Source organism: Protopterus annectens, chromosome 17.part0 (genome assembly GCF_019279795.1).
Source record: "Protopterus annectens isolate FY-2018-M chromosome 17.part0, PAN1.0, whole genome shotgun sequence".
Taxonomy (NCBI): Eukaryota; Metazoa; Chordata; order Ceratodontiformes; family Protopteridae; genus Protopterus; species Protopterus annectens.
In genome coordinates, this window is record NC_056751.1 from 420,240,397 (window position 1) to 420,263,059 (window position 22,663).

At 38.7% G+C, this 22,663-nt stretch overlaps 1 long non-coding RNA gene across 1 annotated transcript in view; it reads left to right on the forward strand.

Moving 5' to 3' along the window:
• The window catches only part of LOC122791548, a 55,542-nt gene that overhangs the window by 14,207 nt on the left and 18,672 nt on the right, over nt 1-22,663 (forward strand). The window contains exon 2 of the long non-coding RNA XR_006363165.1: nt 16,409-16,614. This is a non-coding gene — a long non-coding RNA (uncharacterized LOC122791548). The remainder of the gene's footprint in view (nt 1-16,408; nt 16,615-22,663) is intronic.

Genomic DNA, 22,663 nt, shown 5'->3' on the forward strand with positions numbered 1-22,663 from the left:
AAGAGGAAAATCCCAGGATGCAAAAAACTCCCTTACCAGCCTCAGTAAGAAGCTGAGATCCCTCATAAAATCCTCCAAAGCTAGATATGAAAATAAAATTGCCAAAGATGCCAAAGACAACCACAAGGCATTCTATAACTATGTCATGAATCTAAATGGTAATGCTCAGATCTGCTCTGAGCTACAACATAATGGCATTAAATATACTGATCCCAAGGATATTGCCAATATCCTGGCAGATCAATTCAGTGCCAACTTCACCCCCCTCTCACCCCCTAAACGCCCCATCTCAATACCAGAAGGTTGCCAAATTCCAGTATAAAGGCCACACAGGTAAAAAACACACTCTCCAAAGCTAAGAATACAGCATCCATGGGACCAGATGACATCCCGGGCTGTGTATTACATGAACTACAAAATGAACTGGCATCTCACCTAAGTGTCATGTTTAATCATAGCCTCACCTCAGGCTTTATGCCCACTGAGTGGTGCACAGCTACAGTTATCCCACTCCACAAGGGGGGATCCACCTTGGATCCCAGGAACTACCACCCCATCACTCTAATGAACCTGATCTGCAAGGCCATAGAACGTATTATCATGGAACTTATAAACAAAGAGATTGGCAACCTTCAAACTCTGGACCCCACCCAGTTTGGGTTCGTGAAGGGCCGATCTTGTCTCCTGAACCTGATTTACTTCTTCAAATCAGTCTCCAGAGCCATGGATGAGGGTGAGGCAGTTCACACAGCCTATATGGACCTCGCCAAGGCCTTTGACACCATCCCCCACTCTGGAATCATAGATAGACTTACTAAGCTGAGCATTAATCCCTATGTCACTCGATGGGTTGCCAACTGGATTACTGACAGAACCCACACTGTAAAAGTAGCCGACTCCAAATCCAGCTCCAGACAGGTGACAAGTGGAGTACCTCAGGGTTCAGTCCTGGGACCGCTCTTGTTTGGCATCTACTTCTCTGAAGTACAGGCCAACACTAAGGGATTCTGGCTAACAAAGTTCACAGATGACTGCAAACTAGGAGCCATTATTGAATCCCCAAATGATGTGGATACTCTACAAAAGGGCCTTACAGAAACAGATGCTTGGTGTTAGAGCCATGGGTTCAAGCTCAATGCCAAGAAATGTATAGTTATCCCCTTTGGGAAAAACCATGTACCCGTGAATTACCATAGGTGGCAGTACACTAAACATTGAAGTGTGATAAGAGACTTAGGGACACAGGTGGACAGTGGTCTCACCTTCGATAACCACATTGCCACAACAGTCAGGAAATCCTTCTATGTGGCACACCTCATCATTAAGGGCTTTTTATCCAGAAAAAAGGAGGTCATTGTCCCACTGTACTCATCCCTCATTAGACCCATTATAGAATACAATGCCCCATTTGGTATGTACCTCTCAAGACATCTGCAACAACTGGAAAGGCTGCAGAAATACCTCACTAAAATAATCACAGGCCTAAACCAGATGCCCCACGCTGACCGCCTTAAAAAACTCCAGCTATACTCTGTCACATATCGTCTACTCAGAGGCGATCTCTGCTTAACATACAAGTCCATGTCAAACCCAGAACTGATGGACATGCTACACTTAAAGAAATCCCAATCCCTCAGAGCCACATGCTCCAGAGATCTAAACCTTGTCATCACAATAAACAAAACATGCTGGAGAGATAGGTTCTTGACCCAGAAACTTACCAGACTCTGGAATAGACTGACCATACATGTCAAGCAGAGCGCCTCTTTGGCCCTCTTCAAAAGGAACCTCGAAGAATGTATGGGAGACAGGAAATTCACCCCAGAGATCACGTCAGTTGCCCTGCTAGACACGGGTCCAGGGAAGTAAATAGTGTGGGAAGAAATAGCCAGGGAATTGTTATGGCTAGGCTTGTATAGGCCCTGGGGCTGATAGCCTAGTACCAGCCTATGAACCTATGAACACCTGCAACTGCAAATCCTACACATAGATACACAAAGACATACTCAGAGGCTCTAAATAAAAATCTGCGGAAATAACAGAGACCTCCAAAGCAGACACACAAGCAACCTCCACCCACAAACACACCGCAACCGACACATAACCTCCAAAATCAGTGTGCCACACAACCACAGCCCATAAGGCATAACATCATACCTAACACACTTGTAATAGGGGACTCCATAGTCAGGCACACCAATGTCCCTCTCACCAGGCTGGACAAAGAGAAGGTTACTGTCAGCTGCCTGTCGGGTGCCAGAATCTGCCATATCATGCAGGCACTCAGGTCACTCCATAACAAGTACAAATATGACTCTGTCATAGTCCATGTTTTTGTGAATGACCTGAGACATACCTCCCTGGACTACACGAAAAGAGACATGGAAGACCTCTCTGATCATGTAACCCAGGCAGGTATGACCCTAGCTCTGAGTAGCATCTTACTGTCACCAAGAATGATACCTCAGTACAAGGAAAAAATTATAAATTTCAACAATTGGCTAAGCTTCTGGTGTCATTCAAAGGGAATCCAGTATCTGTCTGCCTGGGACGACATGCTCGACAAGCCACAATGCTTCACCAGAGATGGCTTGCACCTGTCACCCCTGGTATTCAGGATACTGGCCAAGGCTCTTGCCACCCCCATAGTGCCTTTTTTAGGCAGGGCTCAAAAGACAAACCCACCACCATAATAAGTTCCAGTGACAAAAAACTGAGGGTAATGCTGCTCAGCGCCAGGAGTTTAAACCTCAAAATGCACTCACTCGAGGCTCTTCTCAAAATGGAGAACATCGATATTTGTACAATAACTGAGACCTGGTTCAAGGCTCAAGAGAGCACCCCAGCGATTCCAGGCTACAACTCATACCACACATTTTGGCCACAAAACCTGGACCGAAACACTAAGGGAGGTGGCGTATCCATATTCATCTTGGATAACCACACCTCGAGACTAGTTGCAAAGTACAATGCCTCAGAGATCATCCAAGTGTAACTGACAATGGGCAAAACTGAAATCCAGATTGTAGCTTTCTACAGACCACCTTCCCTGCCCCAAGACCCCCACTCCTTGTTCCTTGAGGTACTGGAAAACATGGGAGTCCAAACAAACACCCTAATATTGGTTGACTTCAATTACCCAAACACCAACTGGGAAAACTACTCAAGCACAAATACCTTTGCCCAACGCTTCCTGAAATATATGAACTCAAATGCCCTGGACCAGCTTATCAACACCCTCACAAGGGGCAACAATATACTGGAATTGGTCATCACCAACATGGGGGACATGTGCCTGTAGTAAAATACTCGTTGGTTAGATCAGACCATAAACTCATCACCTTCGATATCCACATATCACCCCCCCCCCCCAAGGAAACCACAGTGAAAAACTTCTCCAAAGCAAACTTTATGCTACTTAAGACAGAGGTGGCAAACTTCGTTACTCCCATGCAGAATGACAACTTGGTTGAATCTGCTGTAGCCTTCATAGAAGCACTCAGCAAGCACTTGCATGAGTGCATGGACCGTGCTATCCCAAACAAAACCAAGACCCATTCCTCCAAAAAAAAAAGAAGCCAGTCTAGTGAACTCTAGCCATAAACAAGCTCTATAACAGAAGAAAGAAATGATTACAAAAAAGGGTAAAAACCCAGGAAGGGAAGAGCTCACTGACCATCCTCAGCAAAAAGCTAAGATCCCTTCCTAAACCCTCAAAGGCAAGCTTTGAAAGAAAAATAGCAACGGACACCAGTGCAACCACAAAGCATTTTTTAGCTATGTCAAGAACTGTAAGTGGCAACTCTCAGATCTACTCTGAGCTACAACATAACAGTTCAAAATTCACGGAACCAACTGATATCACCAATATACTGGCAGATAGGTTCAGTGCAAACTTTACCCCTCCCTCACCCCCTAAAGGGCCCATATCTATACCAGAATATTGCACTGCCCCCATAATTTCAGACACCCAGGTGAGAACGGCACTTTCTAAAGCAAAAACACAGCATCCATGGGACCAGACAGCATCCCAGGCTGCGTGTTACATGAACTCCAAAACAAACTAATTCCCCACCTAAGTGCCATGTTCAACCACAGCCTTGCCTCAGGCTATGTGCCCACTGAGTGGCGCATGGCAAAGGTTGTCCCACTTCACAAGGGAGGAGCCACCACCGACCCTGGGATCTATCGCCCCATCAGCCTGACAAGCCTCATCTGCAAGGCCATGGAGCACATCGTCATGGAACTCATAAACAACAACATTGGGAACCTACAGACCCTGGACCCTACTCAGTTTGGTTTTGTAAAGGGCAGGTCATGTCTTCTAAACCTGGTTGACTTCTTGAGACAGTCACCAAAGCAATTGATAAGGGAAAAGTAGTCCACACGGCATACCTTGACCTTGCAAAAGCATTTGATACCATTCCCCACTCTGGAATTATAGACAAACTCACAAACCTTAATATAAACCCCTACATTACAAGATGGGTTGCTAACTGGCTCATGGACAGAACCCATACAGTGAAAATAGGAAATGCTAGGTCCGACTCCAAACCAGTGACAAGTGGAGTACCCCAGGGCTCAGTCTTGGGACGTCTCCTATTCGGTATTTACTTCTCCGAGGTACAAGTAAACACAGGGAGACTATGGCTAACAAAGTTCGCAGACGACTGCAAACTGGGTGCCATAATCGAGACTCCTACTGATGTAGATATCCTTCAAAAGGTTCTCATTGAAACAGATACATGGTGCTAAAATCATGACCTCAAGCTAAATGCCAAAAAGTGCATTGCCATCCCCTTCGGGAAAACCAAGTGCCTACGAATTACCATATAGGTGGCAGCTCACTTAACACAGAGAGTGTGTAAGAGACCTGGGGACCCAGGTGGACAGTAACCTCTCCTTCGATAACCACATCGCTAAGGTGGTTAGAAAATCCTTGCATATGGCCCACCTTATCACAAAGGGGTTTGCATCTAGAAAAAAAGGATGTTATTGACCCCTCTACTCATCACTCATTAGACCCATTATTGAGTACAGTGCCTCATTTGGGATGTACCTTACTAGACACCTGCAGCAACTGGAGAGACCTCAAAAATACCTCGCCAAGAGGATAATAGGTCTAAAACAGATGCCGTATGCCACCAGGCTGAAAAAACTTCAACTGTGCTCGGTTGCATACCGGCTACTCAGAGGTGATCTTTGCCTGACATACAAGGCTATGTCAAACCCCAAATTACTGGAAATGTTCCACCTAAGGAAAACCCAATCTACCTAAGCTACACGCTCTAGGGACCTTAACCTGACCTCTACAATAAACAGGACCTGTTGGAGGGACAGATTCATGTCCCAGGGATTCCCCTGCTCTGGAATAAGGTCCCCATATATGTGAGGCAGAGCTCCTCATTAGTGCTCTTCAAGAAGAATCTTGATGAGCGGATGGGGAACAGGAAATTCACCCAGGGAATCACTTCTGTCGCCCTGCTCGACAGAGGTGCAGGTAACTAAATCACATGGGAGGCGCAAGCCGAAACATTTTGGCTAGGCTTAATTACACCCTAGGGCCAATAGCCTAGTACCTACCTATGAACTTATGAATACTCCTGCTTGATGGAGCCCGGATCATAGCTGAAAAGCATCGATAGGCCAGCTCACCCACAGAGTTAACAATCAAACAAACAATAAATAAATATATCAACAAGTATATACCATGCTTTAGATTGCAGTATATACCATGTCTAAAACTGTAGTATCACAGAATATTTCCCAGGATTAGTGGTTTTGAAGTCAACAGATAAACAGTGGGACTCATAAGTATAGGTTCAGGTCTCAGAATGACAGGGAGCCATTTGCAAAGCCTAAATTCAAAATTATAACAACATAAACTAACTTTTAAAAATAACAGACTTATTAACAATAATGAAAAAACAAAACTAAGACAAATTAGTAAGTTATGCATATGCAATATAGATTCATAGCTTTACATTTTTTTTTCACAAAATAAACACTCTACAAAGATAAAGTAATTAAACATATTAATGAAATAAATATTGCCAATAAATAGCAAAAAAAAAAATAGGCTCAAAGAGTGTAATAAAATTAAAAAAAAATGATATATTCAGGAACCTCCTAAAATGGCCTTTGAGTTACTTGCTTGATGATTACATAATGAATTCTTCAAGACAGCGGAATGCTGACAAATGAGCACCTGACAGAGATAAGTGTGTTCTAGGAACAACTAACAGTCCCTCACCAGATAAATAGAGCTGATAGCTCTGCTGGTAATGATGTTTCTTTGAGAAGGATGTAAATGGCGTCACATAAGGTTTGAATTATCAATAAGACTTAAAATGACAACCATGCTAAGCAACTAGAGTGAGTTGGTCAAAAGAAGCTGACATAATCAACGTATGATAATGCATTTGATATGAAGGACATAAAATTCTAGGTTACTGTAGACAAGACAGGTTTGTAATCAGATAGCTCAAAATATAAAGCATTAACCACTAGAATGACTTCCTCTTTAAATTTGTGGATGAAACTCGAGAATTTGTTAAATAAATGGACATTAAACCAATCATAGCAGGAACAAACAGCACCCCAAAGTCTTCAGCTCTTCAGCTCTTTATTAAAATAACTTGAGTAAAAAACTGGTAGCAAATCACAAGTAGAATTAAGCACTTTTCATCTAGTTTAGTAACTAGACTTCTTCAGACAACAAACAGCAGCTCAAATTCACTTAAATACACTTCCCACTTCTTTCTCCTATTAACTTAATTACTTAATATATATCAATTAAACATAATAAATTACCTTAAACTTTGCAGCACAATTTAAGTTCAACAATAAATGCTACTAGTTGGTGCAGAATACAAAATTTAATACAGTAACATGAAATAGAATTAAATAAAATAAAATAAACTACTGTACTTACAAGGATAGGCAAAAGAAATCATACTCAGCCTTTGCATTCCAGCATGTTAGTTAAATATAAAACTAAGAAAACTAGTAGGCACCGGAACAGAAGACAAAGTAAAAGAAAACAAGGTCTGTTCCTGGTCACAGCATGTACAATGCACTGGCACAATAGCGGATTAATGAAATAATTATTTTGTGGTCAATAAAGAGACATTTCGTTAATCCGCTATTGTGCCAGTGCATTGTACATGCTGTGACCAGGAACGGACCTTGTTTTCTTTAAATATAAAACTAACATGCAGTAATTGTTAACCTTAAGGGTTTATAATTAGTCAATTTCCTATACATAGGAGATCTACAAACCCTGACAAATTAATTTTTAAACTTATAATAAGTAAAAAATTCATTAAATAAAGAATATTAAGAAAAAATAGTAAGATAGGCAGATAGGCATAAGGGTAAAAATAAAAATAATCTACCTACCTCCTTTCTTAATAATGCTGTTGTATTTTTCATAATAATGCTGCTGTATTTTACATAATACATTACATTTTAAACTACCTGTTCAAGCTCTTAAGTCTCAAGAGGCACTGAATGGAACAACAGTCATTGATGCCAGGATAGTGGCAAGCGTCCAACCAGATCTGCCACATTAATTCCCTATTCTCAAAAAGTACAGATCTTGGTCCACCCCTTACATCTTTTGGGATATGATCAATAAGTTTAAACCTGAAGCTGTGAGTAGGGTTCCCTTTAATATGACTAGCTAGGGCATTTTCAGTTTTCTCCTTTCTGATATAATAAAGATACTCATATACCCACTCTCATAATCTACGATCTGTTTTCCCAATGTAGAAAGTGGGGCATAGTTGACATTGAGCTAAATATATAACATAGGTAGAATTACAATTAAATCTACCTGATGTAATGGTGTAACGTTGATCCCTAATATAAAATGTGTACTCTATATCTATAAATTTACAATAATTACAGGATTCACATTTGGTCATACCTGGGTTCCATACAGTTCTAATGTTACTTGCCTCCATAAGGTTTTTCAAGTTCTTACCTTTCTTAAATGTAAAAGAGGTAAGTGGCCCTAATAGTGAATGCAATTCAGAATTTTTACAAAGCAAATTCCAGTTTTTCTTTATTATTGAAAGAATCTGTCCACTTTCTGAGCTGAATGTTAGTATAAAAGAGACCAGGAACCTGTTTGTCACTTGGTTGGTAATACCATTAGTCATGTTATGGGAAAGGGCTTTACCCTGTAATAATGGGGTATAGACACCATTAGACCTCTTCTGTGTAATCTCGGTCATGATTTCCTCAATAAGGTCTCTCGGATACTCCCTAGAAAAAAACATATCAGCTATTTTTTCACATTCCTTCAAAAATTCAATATCAACTGTGACCATCCTTGCAGCCCGAACTAACTGACCTTTAATTACTGATTTTTTATGGTGGAAGGGATGTGAACTACTGAAATGTAAATATGTATCTGAGAAGGTGTTCAGCATAAAGAAGTAGGTCATGCATAAGGAGTTCATCAGGAAGATCATTAATGAAAAGAGAAAACAGTAAGGATCCTAAAATAGAGCCTGGGGACTCCTGTATTTAGGATCTCAGTATTAGACATAATTGTTGGCATAAACCTGGAATATCCTGCTGTCTAGTTAACTTTAGGATCATGTGATAACATTTTAGCCAATGTTAAGTGTATGCAGTTTTGTAAGGAGGAATTTGTGGTTAACAGTTTTGAAAGTCCTTGTCATGTCAACAAAAATACCATCTGTAACAAAGAACTCATTGATGTTACAGTAAATAGTGAAAGTAGCAGTTAATCATGCTATAGCAAAAAGCATTCCTGAAGCCATGTTTCTTTCAATTAGACAATTAGGGTTGTGTGCTCCAAAGGGAAGTAGACATAACAATATCACTGGCATTATAGTGGTACTGCCAACCTTTCCCTCTGAAGGCATCGCCTAGGGGAACAATGTATTCTGTGAAAAGAAATGAGGTCAGAATAGAAACCTGTAGATCCTTGAAACATTGTCTGAATTACAGAACAATCTTGAAACAGAGAAGGTGAATCATAGCAGAATTTATATTTGAGGCAACTCTCTGTGAGTGCCCTAAGAGGTAAGACAAAAAAACAGTTAAGAACTTTGGCAGAACGTTTACAATGAGATCACAGTCACTGTTATCAGCAAGACCAAAACTGAATATAAACATTGATTTCTTACCACCAGAATGTCATACCAACACTGATAAAGTGGTTTCAATGTATTAGCAACACCTAAACTTGTCCTGATAAGATCTAAGAGGTGCTGAAAAGATGTATAACACTCTAACTGAATGCAAGCCACTTTTCATACAACCTGATGATAAAAGAATTAATTTTCGGGTCATGTGGATCCAGCATCCACCTTTATAGTTATGATTTCTAGTTTATGACCCTGTTTTTCTGTGGAAACTTCTTTTTGAACTTATGTTCAAGCAATCCTATATTTGTTGTGTAATATCTTGTTTAATTGTTTGTCAATATTCTAGCCACTGTATGCTGCATCAATTGTAAAACTCAGATTTTTACTCCTTTTATATGTTCTATGCTCTTTGTACAAAATAGCTATGTTTATACAATTTTTTTTATTATTTTTATTATTTTTTTATAATTTTTTTACTATGTATTTGGAGCTTTACTCCCCGAGCCTCTGCTGAAAACAGTCACCTTGTGTCCAATCAGACTAACCCGTTAAACAAATGGAAAATAAAAATAAATAAAATAAAATAAAGAGTGAGTATTACAGTGGTCTCTAATTGCAGTGTGTAAACATTCATTCACAGTAAGGAATGCACAGTTTATAAAATAATACGACCTGGGATTTTCATTGATGATAAGATCAGCGTAGACAGATTGAGTTCTAGCAGCAGTGAGAGATAGCAAATAGTTATAATTAGATCCATGATCTCATCATAGTTGATATATCAAAACTCAGTCCATAACCAACCAGGAAATACTTACTCTGTATCACAAACAAGTACACTGTGGATATTTTGGAGGGTTTCAGCATTAAAGCAGGCAACCATATCAACAAAATACTGAACAACAACTTTACATTTAGCATTAGAAAAGGCTTTACAGTTAATTAGCATATCCTGTTCATGATTTGTGTAAGTATTAGTGTATGGTTAGAAGCTAGTAGCAGACAGCAATTTCATTTTCTTAAATTTCTGATTGGAAAACCAACTTTTTGTATATTAAGTATAATCAATTCCACTTGTGCTTCAACCTCTATCCATATCTTCTGTGCATGTGAAGCTCTTGCACTTCCACTTGTACTCCAACCTAAGTCCAAATCTTCTGTGCTTTGTGAAGCTCTTGCACTTCCACTTATGCACCAACCTCTATTCAAATCTTCTGTGCTTGTGAAGCTCTTGAATGTATCAGCCTTTGAAAATATCACGTGTTACTAGGCATATACAAACTGATACAAGTTACTTCACAGAACTACTGATGCCCTTTTTCACAGACCTTTACTAGTGGATGAAGATCATTTGCACTATATCAGAAAGAACTGTTCCAACAGTCACTATTAAATAAATCTTACAACTTCCTAAGTTGTATCTCCTCAGTATTGGTTGATTACATTCTGGGAGCACTACAGGTAGAAAAGGGTCAGGTAATGTTCTGACCAAGAAAGTGGTTCCATTCACAGATCTGAAGTGATTATGTCCTGCTTGAAAATCAAGTCAAATAACTGCCCTTTTAAATGAGTAGTAATATTAATAATTGAAAGCTACTCCCCTAGGAAGCAACTCACTGAGCATAACTCACTGCAGTTCAACTGTTTGATTACTGTTTTCCAAAAGAAATCACTGCCATTGCAGTTTTGAAGTGTGTGCTGGTGTCAATTCCTTTTGTTTTGGGAGATTACTTCTGTTGACCTAAAGCTATAGATCTGAAGTAAATCTTTTAGAAAAAAAAGTCATGATGTAGCAAGCAGGTTTATTCACAAACAGGATACAGCAGCATTCTGAGAAACACAAAAAGTGAGTCTAAATCATAGCAGGCTATAGTTACCTTTATTCACAAAAGGTACAAGAATCAGCAGGTCATAATCTCTCTGTTTAGGTAGTTTGAAATATTCTCCAATACTTTCCACATTTCTTAGCTGACTGTCACATCATCCAATAAACTTTTCTTTTCTATCTGAATAATAGCTACTGTTCTGGAAAATTCCTTGTCTCATAACAGTTACTTCTCAAACTCGAATGTCCAAAAAATTTCTGTATGCCTCACAATACCTTATTCAACAGAATTTGGTCATATTATCACAGAGTGAGGTCATAGCATCATATGCTTAACAATGCTCTATTCATATTTCTCTATAATGCTTCTGTTCTAACAGCATCTCTATTCATATGCCTCTGACAATACTATTTAGTCACCTTGCAGCCTGACAAACAAAGCATGGTTATGCTTTCCTCTTCTAATTTGCAGTAATGTCTGAATAATTTTACTTGAAGAAATCAATCCTGCCACTTCTGCCTAGAAATAGTTTTGTTTTCCTGTCTCAGCTTACACAGAAGTAGTGACAGCATGATGTCTGAAATAATTCTAGTTTAAGAAATCCATTCTGACACTTTTCCCAAATATCTTTTTACTTTAATTATGTGTGACAGCGGAGCTGGTATATATAAGTTCTTGTGGGCTGCAGGGGAACCTGTCCTCCTGCAAAAAAATGCTAAGAGCAATTTTTTTGCCATGCTGATTTTTGGTGGGTTGTGTTTGGGGAGTTGTTTCCTCAGGGAATCGTCCTTCAATGACAAATAGTGGATACCTCCAAAATTTGGATGATTTCCTTAGCTCTGTTTTGGAGAGTAAACAGTAAATCAATGAAAATAAATGGTGAATTCTTGCAGAGAGTTTCTTAGACTACTTAGTGGATGGTAGTTGAGGTGTCTGCATCTTGTTGCTCAGTCCTGGACATATCTTAAAGAACTGGTAAACCCACTTGGAATCTGAACCATGCCCTAGTCAAATGTAAAACAGATGGCTGCTTCCCTTCTAATGGATCCAGGCCTAAGGCACTAAATAACAGAAATATCTGGTAGCATGGTCACAGGGAAAAAGAATTTCAACAGGCTAAATCTACACTACAATGCAAAGACATCATCACACAGAAAATCTGATACTGTACTGAGCCTTTTGCATGTTGAGTTGTTGTTTGTTGGCAGGCTATTAGGCAAAGCTATTGGAACATAGTTTCTATTTGTCAGCTTCTGATTGGAAACCACTGTTGTGGGTATTGCAACAAAATGAAGAGAGCTTACATCCCCAAATGATTTCACCACAGCATGCTGTCTCATAATAAGTAGGAATCTGCTCACCCCACTCATAACGTGTGTAAAGCCATTTACCCCATTACCCCTGCCCATTGTATCCCAAGAATCCTATCTTGCCTGCAAGGATGTAGAACAGCTGTTGATGCTTAAATAGTTTGAAGTGGTTGGAGGACAACAAAGAGGTTCTTGTCACAACTTAAACCCAAACTGAAAGGCAGAAATTAAAAGGAAGTAAAATAATAATAACAAATATATACAGTAATTCTTCAGTTAAGGACTCAGTAGAAAAAGCTACTATGTTGAGCCCAAAGATTAACTCAGTTCATTTTAATGATCCCATTGCCATGAAGTGACAGCATAATTGATTTTAAATTTTCTGAATTTAATATTCAGTTTAAAAGTGATGAAAATGAAGTTTTAGCCAGAACATGCTTGATATAAGTCTGATTATCGTACAATTACAGAAATGTTTTTAAACTGAAACAGAATTTTTGTTAGATTTGAACAGACAGACTTCTGGGAAATGTAATTCCTCCATATTCCTCACCTTGTATCAGCACTTGTTTTATAGGAGAGATACAGCAGAGAAATATTAAATGGAGTGAAGGATGCAAAAGTCATAGAAACAAGAAAACATCTGGTCTGGATTAAGCATTATCCATAGTTGGTGCACCATCCAAGTCACATACCAGAACCCTGCATGATTCATGAATTGAACCAAATGCATTGGACTATCAACAAACTACATATCAGAGGCCTGCATGATTCATAAACAGACTCATGCACAGTGGAGTATCAACATACATTACTACATACCTGAAGGAATCCAAGTATGCGATATAGATGTAGAAATGGGGACTTAGGCATAGTCTGCAGTTCATAAATGTGAGAATCACAGATTACACCATGAAGTGCTGGCAGTGATTACTGCAAGTAAAGTGCAGGCATTTTACACCAGAGTGTGCATCCTGGCACCCAAAAAGAAGAAACCGTGATATGGTGCTTGACATAAAATAAGTGAGCAATACTGTCATCATTACTTGGACAGACACCACAACGGTCAATATATATTATAAAGGAGTGCTATGGGACATCCCTCTGTGGAGCACAGTGCACATAAATGCCTTACCAAAATCACACTTCACCCCTCCCAAAACAGTGACACAGTTAAGCTCTCACTAATAGGAACAGCAGCAAAACCCAGTCCGTATGACTCCATCTCCAAGCTCATGGCAGCATTGCCTGAAATTCCATTAAACAGCCATTGCCATCAGTGGGAAGCACTGCAGATGACAAGTGCACATCCATGCACTAGGAATTATGGCCTAGTCAGTTAGTGGACTATTACTGTATTCATGTAAACTGCAGTATGTTTATCCTGGTGTCACTTTGTGCATTTGAAGTGCATCACGGCAAATACAGCTCTGTCAACTTACATACCATGATATGTACCATGTGCAGCTGATAAAGCAATTGGACTGGCAAGGCAGAGTGGGATGGTGGTGCACATTGTGTATGAGATCACTATCTACTGTCAATATCTCTTTTTATTTTTGTTAACATAGGGTGATTATGTTTCATGTATCTCCACTATGTTATAGTCATACATCCTAGCCACACACAGACAGTTTAAGGGATTGTCCACAGTGTTTATGAATCAGCCAAATAATTTGGAAGCAATAAAAATGGTAGTAAGGAAATGCAAGACTGGGGAGGAGCATGAAATAAGCTGAAAAAAGGTGGGAAAAGGTATAGTAGCATTATGGATTAAAGGAAGGAGAGAAATGAGACAAAAGTATCTGATCCTAGGAAAGGAACAGAGTAGAATACAGAGTAATCCATGTGCATGTACTTCATAGATAGATATAATTAAAAAAGCACAATGCAATGAAATAAAATAAGATTGAAGACATACATCCACAGTAAAAATTATGAAATACCCAGCTAAGAATGCAGAATTAATTGAAAATCCATAATTAATTGAAAAGCATAAACACCGAGCATGTTATCCATTCAGAAGTTAATCAGACAGCTAAAAAGCTGGGTCAGACTACCTGTTTAAATTAGAAATCACTGAAATAACCAGTTGCATTTATTTTGTCAGTACTTAAGATCTATTGAGTTTAAGTAAAGACTTAATATAGATAAAAATTGTTCAACCCAGGGTAAACTGTGACTTTGCATTTGGTGTACCAGTTATTTTCTAAGACTGCTATGATTTTCACCACTCCAGTAAGACATTTTTATGACTTCTAACACATGAAACACAGTTAACCTATTCTTTTTCAAAGCACAATATTCCAGATTACCATTTCCTAAAAGATAAATATCAAAACCAGTGAGCTGAGAACCCTTTAAAAACACAAAAGATATACAAACTCCATGGTTACACCACACTGGAAAAAAAAAGGCAAAATCCCTTGAAAAGTGTACCACTAGCTTGCACTGTATAACACCCACTACAGTGAAACTCACCGCAATAATAACTTTTTTGCACCAAAGTGAACATCAGAAAAAATAGCAATGGACTGTAAGTAAGCCCATGAAAACATGTACATTTTGAAACCTTCAGTTACAATTACTGTGTTTGTACAGTACATCCCAGTAAAGCCATTTTTCACATATAAATGCTGATAAATTCTTACTTGCAGACTCCTTTTTGATTTATCTGCCCAGTATCAATCAAATTTTTATGGGATGCCATGCAGATCAAATTTTTGCAGTCATCATGAAATGATAATATATATTTGTAACATAATGTATAAAACAGTTCATAATTCAAATGTAGGTACAAGCTGAAAAATTGCCATTCAAAGTACTCTTCTTATAGTAAAGTTGTTTATTAATAATGTTAGCTCTTCTAAAAATCTAGTAATGTTATATTCTCTTTTGTATACAAATCAGGGCATAATACTCTTCATTTTTATAATTTGTAAGTTACTCAACAATTTTAGTTCATAGATATTGACGAAAAGGAAACCAGAACGTAGGGTAAGCGGGTATACATGGAAAGAAGTATGACACCTAGCTGAAAAAGAAGGTAGAAAGAACGTGTAACAAATATACAACTGTATGAAATTAAGTGGACAAAGAAGGATGCTTTAGAATAGCATAGAAAATGAAATAATCAGTGCAAGGCTAACGCTGGGTGCCCTGTGTAGGACTGTACATATACATAATGTTTGACTCATAAGGTCAACAGAATCAGGAGAAGGAGGGTAGGATCTAGTCCTGCAGTAATGATCCTTTATTTGAAAATCTACTCATGATAAATTCATTCACACACCTGTATCATCTGAAGGAGCACTGAATGTCTTACTCAGGGAAGGATCAAGATTTGCTTATGCCATCACATGGGGCATGTTGCCTTAGATTATCCATGGCTTAGAAGTTCATTGTGATAATAACTATAGTACAGTTTGTGAATAAGCTCAGCATAACAGCAGAATTTTAAGGATCATTGATAACTGCACCAGTGCCAAATCCAATCCTTCTTCTCTCTGATCATGCGCACCTTATGGATCTGTTGTTTTTCTACTTAGTTCTGCTGTGTGTTACAAACATGGTTTAGAATTGCTATAATTGCGTTCTATTTTTTGTTCTGTGGTGTAGTTAGACATATTTTCTTCTTTTAAGCTTTACCCTTTGATGTTTAAGGATAGTTCTGAGCTTATAGTCCTTGTGGCCATTTTCCAAGGTCAGTTTTAGTACACTACTTCATTTCTCAGCTGAACATCAGAAAAGAACAGAATAAGCAACTCTGTACAGTTGTTCCTTTTTTTTTCTACTCATCACAACATAGTACTGCAAAAGCTTGAGCTCACAGGGACCTTACATCTTGAAAAAATATGGCTGAGGAATTGGCATCCATCTAACAGCTGTCTGTATTCCAATTTAGAATAATGCAGACATTTATTGGTATGGTAATTATACTTAGACAACTGACTTTTATAATCTGTTAATATTTATTGTTAGATTTCATGAAATATAGCCCCAATAATTAACAGCCTTTTATGTCTTCCTATTGATAGGGATAATTTTTGTGTAATATAACACAGATCATTGCATAATGAATGTAAGCTTTAACTGGCAATAACAGGAATCTCTACTGTACAATAACTTATTTCTGTTTTTTAATTAGGATGAGGATGCCAAGAATGAAGTCAAGATAGAGACTGTGCACATCCAGATTGACAATGATTCATCAAACGAGAGACATGAAAACATACAAAGCCTTCTATCTGAGGCTAATATCTACAATTTCAGCTATGACGACATAGTAGAGAAATACTCTCCAGAGACTCCATATGATTATCTCCAAACTGTGGAACAACCTAATACAAGCCGGTAAGTACTAGAGAACTGCAATTCAGTGTTTTCTTTAAAGATCATGTTTAAAGGTCTTTGTAGCACTTCATGTTCTTCATATTGATCACTGCTGCAACAGCCTAAGCTATATGGGTTATATCCTGCAAAAGATATATGAACCAAACAGCTTCCAAAGCTTCAGGGCAAATTCAATATACCCAAACCATTAGTCACCTCAAGCATTGCTGACTAAAAGGACAGGTTTGGGTGCTAATCCCTTCAGAGCTTTCCTGCTGTTGAAGAGAGTGCTCCTAAGTGAACTTTCAAGAATCAACAGTCTGCTTTTGCTATTCCATTGCTGGGCAGATAAGTTGTCTTTGGGGGAAAAAACTTCCACATATTGTTTTTAATGTTTAAATGTACTTTCTTGTCAAGGAAAGTATGTTTTAATCTAGGAATATGTGTTCTTATTGACTGTCATTTAACTTTGCTGTTCTTTTAAATGGGAGTGCACTTTTGTGTTTGACAGTTTAAATGTTGATTTAAGCATTCTAAAACTGTTTTTCTGTAGAAAAATTGTGTTTAAATTTTTTGGGGGGCTGGTATAATGTAGTAGAGTACTTTTACTTTGTTTTTATAGGGAACAGTAACTTTATCCTACTTTTAAAATTTTACTGGCTTGAGCTGCTTAGATTTCTTGGTAAAGAAACACCATTTTTAGCTTGACCATGGAACAGACTACCATTCCCTTGGTGGGTCCTTCTTCCAACCACAAATAGAAAAAATAAGCTAGACTGCCTTTGCCATCACGGCAGGCTAGCAATTTGCCCCAGCCACAGGAGCGTGACTCTGCTATGGCCAGTTTGTATCTCAGACCCCTAAGTTTACCCCCGGTTCCCTCTAGTGTTGCCTATATAGCCACTATGAACTGGGTCTAGGTACATTTTCTGTGGCTGTTTGGGTCCTCTCAGTGGACAAGGAAGAGCCACTTTTGTTAGCGCTGGCAGAAGGAGCAGGGAAGCCAGAATGTTGTTCCAATCCATACGGAAGCTGTTGCTGCCATTAATAACCCTGTTTGTCATAACTTTCCTGTAAACAAAACAGAAAACTAAACATGTATCTTCCCTTGTTCTGGTTGCATTAGAAAAGAGTAGTTTATTAAGTCTGGCTCACAGTCTTGTACAGGCTATTGACTCTTTTTATGAAGTGGTTTCTGGTAAAAGAAAAAAGGATTCTTTTCCTGAAGAGATTCGAGAAACTGAATTTAGAGAGAAATGGATGGGGCAAAAACTGTTTTTTCTTCTCAGATTCTGATTCAGAATAAGAGGAGACCACATTATCTGAATCTCTCTATGAGGGATTTTCTTTCTCTGAGACTATTTCCAGAAATTGTCAGTGTTTTCAGTGGGAGAAAACTAAGGTTTCTAAGTCTTTCCGAAAATACTGATTTGTTACAAATGGAATTCTAAGAACCTCCTCCCATCCTCCAGTGCTGTCAGCAGTAGAGGATGTGTTTGTCACAGCCTGTGGTTTCCCCGATTGCTAGCCTATTGAATCAAAGAAAGCAGATAGAATATACAAGGTCCCTCATTCTTTCAAATTTCTATATTCACATCCCAGACCTGACCCAGCAGATGCAGCTTTAGTTACGCCAGCTGCTACAAAGCATTTTGTTAATTCTAATATTTCCTCTTCTGACAAGAATGGTAAAATAATTGAGATGTTTGGGGAAAAGGGTATGCTTTGGCAAATTTAATTTTTACATTTTGAATTGTCAGGTTCATGTGTTAAAGTTTATTTTGACTAACTGTGAAAGTATGGTGAATGTTTTATCTGCAGTACCTTCCTGTGAGAGAAAATCTCCTTTGTATGGTTTAGTTTCTTCAACTTCTCAGGTCACCACTCATTATTTAAAGTGCGTTTATGACTCTGCAGATACTGCATCTGGTACTGTGTTGAGGGGATTTGCCTGAATGCAGTCTGAAAACCTCTTACAAAATTTGAAAATGAGATTTTACATTTACCTTTGGATACAGATTCAGTTTTTGAACTCTGTGCTGTAGAGGTTATCATAAAATGTTATGAGAGGGCTAAGATGATAAAGGGAATCTCTCAGTCTTTTCAGCCCTTCTTCTCAAAAATTTCAAAGGGATTTTCTGCTCCCTCATACGGTTTTGGCAAGAAACACAACAAACAGTCTCAGCAAAATGCTGGTAAGCAGCTGGTTAAAAACAATGGCATGAAGATTCCAAAAAGAAAACAAGACCTCACCCTTCTCTAGAGCAAAGGACAGTCAAATAGTCAGAATGACTAGGTAACGTCTTCACTCCTACCCTGGCAGTTCCCTAACCCTCCTAGAAAGCTTGAATTTCCATTTCTCTTTTTGGCAATGGGTTGTTTCAGACAAATAGGTTTGTAGACTGATTCATCATAATTATAGATGGCAGTTGGAAGGAATCCCTCCTTCTCAGGGAATTATTCCTCATTCAGCAGACCAAACCCTCTGTTCCCTCATATTCTACAGCTCATACTTTCCCAGTGGGGTAATAGAAAAAGTTATTCTTTCCAAGGAGAGAATATTTCTAGTGCCAAAGAAAGAAAACACATGGAAACCATTCATGGAATTTTATTTCCTAAACCTGTATGTGACAGAACCCAAGTTCAAAATGCTTTCACTTCACAACCTGTTACCCTTTTTTTTCCTCATTTGAGTTTTTTGGTAACCTTACATTTAAAAGATGCTTGTCATCACATTCCTATCCATCCAAACTTCGGATATATCTTATGGTTTTATGTGTCTGGATCACATGATCAGTTCTCTGCCCTACCCTTTGGACTATCCATTGCTTCAAGAGTGCTCACAAAATGTCTAGCTCCAGTGATAGCTCATTGTAGGCTACAGGGTATCCACATTTTGTTCATATTTAGACAACTTGCTTATCTTTGCAGAGTCTTTTTCAAAGTGCCAGAAATCTCTTATTTGGGTGAGAGATCTTTTATGTAGACTAGGATTCCAAGAGAACATTGAAAAGTTTTTTTTTCACTCCTTCACATGTGGTTGTGTTCCTGGGCTTTCTGTTAGACACCTCAATATAAACAACTTTTCTTCCACAGGAAAAAAATATATATATTTAGATGTATTCCACTGGTTTTCCACTCAGACTTCAGTCACTGCAAGGGAATAGCTCATAATTCTTGTTTCATGGCATTTATGACTCTCATGATATCTCTGCTGACTTCACATGAGAAAAATACAATGGTATCGGATGTTTCTTTGGTCCTAGCACCAACACCCATTATCTTTTCAGATTCCAATTCAGGGATTTGTGAGAAGAAGGAGAACTTGGTGGAAACATTAAATATCCCTGAACACAGCCTGGTCTTCCTTTCTGTCCTCCTTCTCTAAAGTAGTCCGTCACCACAAACTCCTCAGATTTTGCTTGGGGAGCAGTTTCAAATGGGATAAATGTGCAAGGTATCTGGGACAACAAAGACAAACACAAGTACATAAATATAAAAGAGATGCTTGCCCTTATCAAGGCACTCAACTCTCTGAATTACCTTTGATCTGAAGGACCACTTGAAGTTGTTACAGACAACACCACAGTGATTTGATACATAACCAAGCAAGGAAGAACCAGATTTTACTTCCTATGCAGACTAGTCATGTTAGCATGGGATACATCTTTATAGCACAATCTCACTCTACAGGCTTCCTACATTTCGTCAATGCAAAATTGTGTGGCACAGAAGCTGAGCAGGACAAAGGTGCATCCTCACAAATGGAAACTAGATCGGGGTATCTTCCAGGATTTAATCTCTCTGTGAGGAGTTCCTCAAGCATACCTTTTTTGCCTCATTTCTGGACAATCAGCTGGCAACACTTTGATCTAGGACTCAATGCAAGAAAGCCTAAAAGACAGGTGCCTTTTCTTCTCTTTTCCTTGGACAGTAGTGTTCTTGTATGCATTTCCACCATTTCCACTAATATCCAGGGTACTTCTGAAGATTCAGAAGGAATCCCCCAAAATCACTGAGGTGACTCCCTTCTGGCCCAGGCAACAGAGGTTCTCCCTTCTTTTGGAACTGAACAGGGGCAATTACCAAAATCATCCTCACAGACTGGATTTACTCACACAAGAACAGGGGTGTTTAATATATCCTGACCCCAAACAACTTCAGCTGACTACCTGCATGATAAGATCTTAACTCATTAATGCCTATGTGGTATGGAATGTCACAGATCCTGCAGCCTACACACATTTTACATTCCAGAGCTTTTTCTGAAAAATAAACTTGAAAAGCATAAGAGCAAAAGCTATTAAATCTGTACAAATAGCTGTGTTTTCAGCATGAAGTATTATTTACAGTAATAATAGTCAGTACATTCATAGCCTTTCCATAATTACTATAATGTGCTATAATGCGTACAAACCTCAAATTATATTTTTTGTAAACTTTCACAAACAAATGTTCATGTCTTGAAAACTGTATAACCTAGACATATATTGTTAGAACACTTTTGTTAATCAGATATATTTTTTCCTGCGGAAGAAAAGTTGCTCATATTGAGGTGTCTAGCAGAAATCCCAGGAACGCAACCACGTGTGAAGGAGCAGGGCCGGCCTTAGCTGAAATGGCACCCTAGGCGAAGTACTGCTCTGGCGCCTCTTAAGCCCCACCCACACCAAACTCAAGGAACACCCCTATTTGAGCCACACCCGCTAACTTTGGGATCCTCATTTCAGCATGTCTGTCCATTGATCCCCCTCTTTTAAAGCATCCCCATATCAGTATGTTTTTGAAAGGGGTATTGTATAAGAGACCTCCAGGAAAACTGGTGACTCCTCCCTGGGATCTTAATTTTGTGTTAGAGAAGCTAACACTTGAGCCATTTGAACAGGCTCATCTGGCTGACTTGAGGGTCTTAGCATAGAAAGCAATTTTACTGGTTGCTTTGACCTCAGCAAGAAGAAGAGACAACCTGTGTCAAAGCAGACTATTCCCAAATGGTTGTCTCTGACTATTACCTTTTGTTAATCCCAGCAGAACAAATCTATTTCAGTCAGGGTCAAGTCACATTCTACTGGGGCTTTGGCTTCGTATATGGCTTTTTGAAAAGGGTTCAATTCTAGAAGTATTCTAGAAGCAGCAGCTTGGTCCTCTGTACGTACTTTTACAGAGCACTATTAGCTAGATTCCTTCTCCATGTCTAGTAGAGACTTTGCAAGGTCCATTCTCCAGGGGCTCCCGGACTTCTCTTTCTACCTCCTAATTTTTCTAAGCTCTGGTAATCTACCCACATAGTTTAGGTTACTTAGCATAAAAATAGATGTTTGAATGATAACTGCTGCAGTAGCCATTCCCTACTTCCATCCCCTTGTTTTTTAGTGTGTTTTTATACCAGGGTGTAGATTTTTTTTTTTTTTGCTCCAGCAATATCCCTCAGGGCTCAGCTTCTCAATTAGCATGACAGTAATGGATTGGGAGAGTGAACATGGATGGTTGTTATATCCTATGCAGTATATAACAGCTGTCCATGTTTACACTCCAAACCCATTACTCAGCTCAAGGTGAGTGTGTGAAAATGGAAGGCTGTTATAGCCTGTGCACTATCTAACCCAAATGATACCTCACAGATTAATAGTATAATAAATCTAGACAAAGGCTTAAATAGTAGGGGGACAAAAGCCCAAAAATAAGGACATATTTTAAATATTGCTCATATAAACTTAGAAATTTGTTAGAATAGCAGCATTTGTGTTAGCATGCATTTTCTGAAAGATATGAAATGTGAAACTTAGATGTATGTTGTTATTTAATGACTTCAATCTTCATTTGCTAGAAAACACAAAGTTTATAATGAACAGACCAAAAATATGTGGCAAAAATCTGGATAGTTGAGAGGTATGCCCACATAACCTAGGCTACTGCAGCAGTGATCTTCTGAACATCTACTTTTCTAGTAAGCTTACTTAAACAACTGTAGTTTTCTTGCTGTAATTACGCTCTCATCGTGCAAATCTGGCTTTCTGATTGCATAATCTGTAATTTCTGCTTTAATTAGATAAGTTAGGATATATTTATC